Source organism: Elephantulus edwardii, unplaced genomic scaffold (genome assembly GCF_000299155.1).
Source record: "Elephantulus edwardii isolate Elephantulus edwardi_28Jun2011 unplaced genomic scaffold, EleEdw1.0 scaffold00161, whole genome shotgun sequence".
NCBI classification, from domain to species: domain Eukaryota; kingdom Metazoa; phylum Chordata; class Mammalia; order Macroscelidea; family Macroscelididae; genus Elephantulus; species Elephantulus edwardii.
In genome coordinates, this window is record NW_006399911.1 from 5,333,620 (window position 1) to 5,340,871 (window position 7,252).

General features: G+C 38.2%; 1 pseudogene; it reads left to right on the forward strand.

The window, feature by feature from the left end:
* Positions 1–5,739: 5,739 nt before the first annotated feature.
* Positions 5,740–6,122, forward strand: LOC102861658 (annotated as a pseudogene).
* The last annotated feature ends 1,130 nt before the right edge of the window (positions 6,123–7,252 follow it).

Here is a 7,252-nt window from a genome sequence, read left to right on the forward strand (position 1 = left end):
ATACTATACAGACAACTATTTTGAACATTTTAGTATATATTTATTTTTGTTATATATTTATTTTGTTATTGTTAGATACTTAATACTTGGGGGGTACAGCACATAAATATGAAAATATTTGCCACACTATCCGTGATACATCCATTAACACTCTTTCCTCATTTTTTAAATTATTTAGAAATATATTTTCAACTAAATATTCTAATGCTGGGAGCTTTTTATGCTCACTCAAGACCAGCACAGGGTTCCAGTGGGGACCAACCTTGAGAGAAGTGGACAATGCAGTCCTGCAGGAGGATAAGACTTATACCAGTGGCCTCTGTTCTGTGAGATTGCACACTCACAGACCTCAGACAGGCTCCTCCACTCACAGGCAGGCACCTGAAGATAAAGTGATGGGCATCCAGCAACACTCTGAGAGCAACCCTGCTGCTATGAGCATCCTGCATTCTTTCTCTTTCCTGTTTTATGGCTTCATTTCTCCTTACTGTTATGTTTATTTTCTTTTCTTCCTTTCTCTCCCTCAACATTTTTTCTACTACTATCTGCCTCATAAGGAGAAAGAGGCTTCTTGTTACCTAATTAACCAACAATATCTATCACACCTAACACCTACAGCCCCACCAAAAAGGATGAGTGCCTCCACCATTCACTCCTGAACCACTGAAACATCAAAAGACCCTGAAGGCAACATTGTATATCATTCTTACTTGTCATTTAGGGTGTTTTTCTGGTTTTCTGCATCATTTTTGTATCTTTTTCTCATTTCATTGTATTATTTTTCTATATTGCATTATTTGTTTCCACCATTCATCCATCAGTTTGACATGCCATGATGCTTGTGTTTTCCTGTGATACTGGAAGCTATGCCACCAGATTTCAAATATCAACAGGGTTACCCACGATGGATAGGATTCAGTGGGGCTTCCAGACTAAGACTAAGAAACAGGTACAGCCATTCACCTGTGAAATAGAAGGCATTCAAAAACTCTACATACAATGGAAAAACATTGTTGAATAGAGTGCTGCAAGATGAGTCACTAAGACCCTCAAAATGCAACTGAGGAAGAGCTACCGTAATGATGCAGACGGAAGAAAGCTGTCTCCCAACAAAAGACCTTCATTTACTGATGTAACAAGACTCAAGGTGAGGAGAAACAGCTGCAAACATCCAATAATAACAGGAACATGAAATGTGTTGTTGTTGTTTTTGTTGTTGTTGTTGTTGTTGTTGTTGTTGTTAGGTGCCTTCAAGTCGAGTACAACTCATAGTGACCCCATGAACAAAAGATCTCAACCCTGTCCCATCCTGTACCATCCTCACACTTCCCAAAACACAACTGCAACAGTCACCGCAACAATTCACCTGGTTAAAGGTCTTCCTGTCCTTCACTGACCCTTCACCTTTCCCAGCACCATGTCCTTCTCCAAGCCCCTCCTAGCAATATGCCTAAAGTATGTGAAGGGAAGCTTCATCATTCTTGCCTCCAAAGAACACTCCTACTGCACCCTCTCCAAGACATATTTGTTTGTGATTTTACCGCCTATGCGTTATAGCCAGCCCAGGATCTATGAAGTGCCACACACTGAGTACCAAATTATGAATTCTTTATTAGCCGGCAGCAGAGGGTGAGCTTGTACTCCAAAGAACCCTTGACCCCAAATGATTTCATACCTAAATCTTATAAAGAATAAAACCACAAGCAGGCTTTGCTCTAGAACAAGCTGATGCTACTCTAGAGAGCAAAAGCAGCTTACAGAAGCAGATAGCACCCTGAGAGGTTAATACCCTACCCTGCTAGCAGGCAGCTCCTTTCAGAGGCAGGAAACCCCCTGCCTTGTGCAGGAAACCCCCTGCCTTGTGGTTTCAGAGAACACCTTGTTTTGCCCTTTATATTCAACCAAGCAGCATTTTGAGCTACATTAAATAACTTACTTAAAGAAAGCAAGGCATTTATTAAAAATGAATTGACTCCAGGGCTAAGATGGAGTTTGTTAAGCTAACTCAAATACTTGACATGGTATGTTCAGTGCTTTTATCCAACACCACAGATCAATGGCATCAATTCTTCTTCTATCATCTTGATTCATTGACCAGCTCTCAGATGCATAGCAAGTGATCGGAAAGACTATGGCCTGAATCAGACACACCTTAATCATCAAACTGACATCATTACTCCTCAATAATTTGGAGAGGTCCCTAACTATAGATTTTCCCAGTGCAATGTATCTCTCTATTTCCTGACTGCTCCTACTAAGGGTGTTAATTGTGAATCCAAGTAAGATGAAGTTGTTGACAGTTTCAATCTTTTCTCCATCCATCATGATGTTGCCTGTTGGTCCAGTGGTAAAAATCATTGCTTTCTTGACACTGAAATGCAATCTATACCAAAGCCTTCTTTGATCTTCTACAACAAGTGATTCAAGTCCTCCTCACTTTCAGCAAGCAGGATTGTGCTATCTGCATAATTCAGGTTATGGATGAGTCTCCCTCCAATCCTGATATCATATTTGTCTTCAGAGTCCAGCTTCTCGTATAATTTGCCCAGTGTACAAATTAAATAGGTATGGAGAAAGAATACAACCCTGACACATTATCTTCTTAATTTTAAATCATACAGTGTTTCTCTGCTTTGTTTGCACAACAGCTGCCTGGTCAAGGTATAGGTTTCACATGAGCACAATTAAGTGCTCTGGGACTCCCATTCTTCTCAATGTCAGCCACAAGTTGCTATGATCCACAAATACCTTTGCATAGTCAATAAAGCAAAAATAGACATTCTTCTCGTATTCTTTACTTTCAGCCAGAATCCAGATAATCCAACAAGAGGTGAAAAGGGTGATGTCACAATAGGATCAACTGAAATAAAAAGGTTAACAATAGAATATTATGAAAAAAAATACTCCAACAAATATGAAAACCTAGAGGAAATGGACAAATACTTAGAAACTCACAATCTATCCCAAATTGACACAGACTGAAGTAGAACACCTGAACATAATAAAAGAAGAAACTGAACAGGTCTTAAAATAACTTCCAACTGTAAAAAACCCTGGACCAGATGATTTTACTAGTAAATTTTATCAAACATTCAGATAAGAGCTGTCACCAATTCTACATAAAGTGTTTCAGAAAATAGAAAAAGATGGAATACTCCCAGACTCATTCTATGAAGCAAACATATCCCTGATACCAAAGTAAGGTAAAGACACCACCAAAATAGAAAATTGTAGGCCAGCATGCATCAGCACAGACACAAAAATCTTCAATAAAATCCTGGCCAACAGAACCCAATAGTACATTAAAAAAAAATTCATCATGACCAAGTAGGATTCATAACAGGTATGCAAGGATGGTTCAACATTGAAAAAAAAATAATGTAACTTATCACATCAGCAAAGAAAAGAACAAAAACCACATGATCCTATCAATCAATGCAGAAAAGGCCTTTGACAAAATCCAGCAGGCCTTCCTGATTAAAACATTCACCAAAATAGGAATAAAGGGGAATTTCCTCACCATAGAGAATAGTATATATGCAAAACGAAGAGCCAACATCATTCTCAATGGAGAGTGATTAAAGGCATTCATTCCCCTTGAGAACAGGAATGAGGCAAGGATGCCTACTATCACCTCTCCTATTCAATACAGTATTAGAAGTATTAGTGAAAGCTGTAAGGCAAGACAAGAAAAAAAAGATATACTCATTGACAAATGGGAGGTAAAAACTATCTCTATATGCAGATGATATGAAAGTATACTTAGAAAACCCTAATGATTCGGTGAGAAAATAATTGGACATAGTCAACCAATTTAGCAAAACAGTAGGGTACAAGATAAACATACAAAAATTCGTTTGCTTTCTCTACAGTGATAAATACAGAAATGGAGCTATGAAAAACAATACAAATTACAACAACTAATCACAAGATTAAATACTTGTAAATAAATCTGAAGACACAAGAGACTTATACAAAGAAAATTACAAAATATTACTACAAGAAACAAAAAGATATCTAGAGAAATGGAAGAATATACCATGCTCATGCATAGGAAAACTCAATATTGTGAACATGACAATTCTACCAAAGGCAATATGCAAGTTCGATGCAATTCCAATACAGATAACCATTTCATTCTTCAACAAGATGGAAAAGGCCATTTTCAATCTGGAATGAAAAGTGGTATCGATAACCAAAGTACTATTCACAAAGAAAAACAAGGTAGGAGGCGGCATCACACTCCCTGATCTCAAGTCCTACTACAAGGCTGTGGTGGTCAAGACAGCATTGTACTGATACAGCAACAAACACATAGATCAATGGAATAGAATTGAGAACACAGAAATTAACTATCTACCTATGGTCAACTGATCTTTAAAAAGGAGATGAAATCAGTTAAGTGAGGAAATGACAGTCTTTTTAACAAATGGTGTATGCAAAATTGGGAAATCATCTGCAGAAAATTTAAGCAAGATCTGCACCTCATGCTATACACAAAAAAAACAAATCAAGATGGATTAGGGGCCTACAAGTAAAACCAAAGACTATAACCTTATCAGAGAAAAGCTAGGAAGATCTCCAGAGGTCCTAATCTACAGTATGAACAGTCTTCCTAGCATAATGAAAAACTTACAACCAGGAGAGAATAAAATAGATCAATGGGACCTTCTAAGAATTAAATCCCTGTGCACATCAAAAAACTTCTCCAACAGGGTAAGAAGGGAACTCCACAGACTGGGGAAAAAATATTTGGCAATGACATATCTGAAAAGGGACCTATATCTAAAATATATAGAATACTCCAGCACCTCAACAAGAAAAAGGTAAATAACCCAATCACAAAATGGGGACAGGATATGAATAAACACTTCACCAAAAACAAGGTTCAAATGGCAAACACTGGAAGAAATGTTCAAAATCTATAGCTAGCAGAGAGATCCAAATCAAAACAACTATGAGATATTATCTCATCCCAGCAACAATAGTAAAGCACAACAGAGTAGCAAGCAGCAAATGCTAGTGAAGTTGTGGAAAGATTGGAATTCTTATTCCTTTCTAGTGTGAATGCAAAATGGCACAGCTACTATGAAAAGTGGTCTGATGTTTTCTCAAAAAGTTGGAAATAGAAATACCATTTGGCCCAGCAATTCTACTGGGAATATACCCTAAAAAAAACCCACAGCTACTACTCAAACAGATGTACACACACCATGTTTATTGCTGCATTATTCACAATAGCAGAGATGGAAGCAACTCAAGTGCCCATCAACAAATGAATGGATAGAAAATCTATGGTACATTCACACAATGAAAAACAATTCACACAGCATTGAAAAACAATGAAATAGTAAAACATTACAAAAGATGGGGGAGCCTTGAGGACATTATGATGACTGAAACATCTCAGTCACAAAAGGACAAATACTGCATATCACTGTCATTATAAAATAGGACAGACATGGGGGAGTGGAGAAAGAATGGAAAAGAGTGGATAGACAATGAACACCGCGTTAAATCAGATGTTCAAAAGGAATACAAGATTAGGCATTGTATTTACTACGACAACAATCTGGATCAAGGGGTGCATGGCAAAGAGGGCTAGGAGAGGGGGGAAGAAAATGTGTAACAATGAAAAAATTAAAACTAAACATTTTCTATGTTAGATAAAAAGGAATGTAAGTCCTGCCTATCCTGAGCGTCCTTCCGGCACTGCTGCTGCTTCTGGTTGCGGGCGTTATGGCTTCAAGGTTATTTCGTGGAGCATTGGCCGCTCAGACCTTGAGGGCCCGCAGTCCCAATGGCGTCGCCGTCGTACGCTCGATGGCGTCTGGAGGTGGTGTGCCTACCGATGATGATCAGGCGACAGGGTTGGAGCGGGAGGTCATGATGGTGCTCGGAAAGGCCAGGACCCATACCATATGCTTGCTCCAAAGGCAGCTGCAGGCACTAAGGAAGATCCTAATTTCGTTCCTTCCATCACCAATAAGCGAACAGTAAGCTGCATCTGTGAAGAAGAGAACAGTGTTGTGATCTGGTTTTGACTACACAAAGGCGATGCGCAGCGATGCCCTAATTGTGGGACCCATTACAAGCTGGTGCCCCACCAGTTAGCTCACTGAGTGAGCCCCTAATTGTGCTCATGCTCCCACTAACGTGGTCTAAATGTGCTGGAATGTTTCCTTCTTTCACTGCTTTGGCTCCTTATCCCATTAAAAAAAAAAAAAGGAATGTAAATGATACAAGGTAACCAACAACAACAGAAAAAGGAATACAGAAAAATGGCAAAGGTAAAACCTGGCCTGTCAATAATCTCTCTAATGTCAGTGGCTTAAATGCACCAATTAAGAGAAAAAGTAGAAGAACGGATAAAATAACAAAGCCTTTAATGTGTTTCCTACAAGAGACACACCACAGAAATGAGGAAAAAAAAATAGACTGAAAAATCAAAAGGTGGGGAAAAGATAAATCAAGCAAATGTCTTCCATAAAAAATGCTTAAATGGCAATATTAATCTCTAGTAAAATAGACTTCAGAATGAAAACCATCATAAAAGATAAGGAAGGACATTATATAATGATTATACAAATCAAAGAGGCAAAACTTTGGTTTTAACAAATGATAGACCTGCAAAATACCTAAAACAACGGTCAACAGATTTGAAGAAAGAATTATACAGTACCACAATAGTAGTAGAAGACTTTAACACACAACTCTCAACAAAGGACACGTCAATTCTAAAGATATTAACAAATACACAGAAGAACTAAACTATACAATTAGCAGTTCACTCTTCTAGATGTAATCAAGCACCTTCACCAAACTAAAACTCAATTTATCTCCTTCTCAAGCCAACATTATACATTCTCCAAAATTGATCCTATATTAGGATACAAAGCAAGCCTTAACAAATTAAAAACATTGAAATAATACAAAGTATCTTCCCAGAATGTTATTGTTATATGTTACCCAGTAGCTTGGGACTCATGGCAAACCTATGTACAATAAGACTGAAACATGCTCTATCCTGTGCCAACTTTCCTGTCTGACACACCTACTCCCATTATGACAGTCACTGAATCAATTTATCTCATTGATGGTCTTCCTTTATTTCTCTGTCCCTCAACCCTCCTAAGCATGATGTCCCTCTCCAAGGACTGGTCCCTCCTTGAAACATGTCCAAAGTATGTCAAACGAAGTCTAAGAATACTTGCCTCCAAGAAGAAGCCTGATTTCACCCTCTCTAAGATGA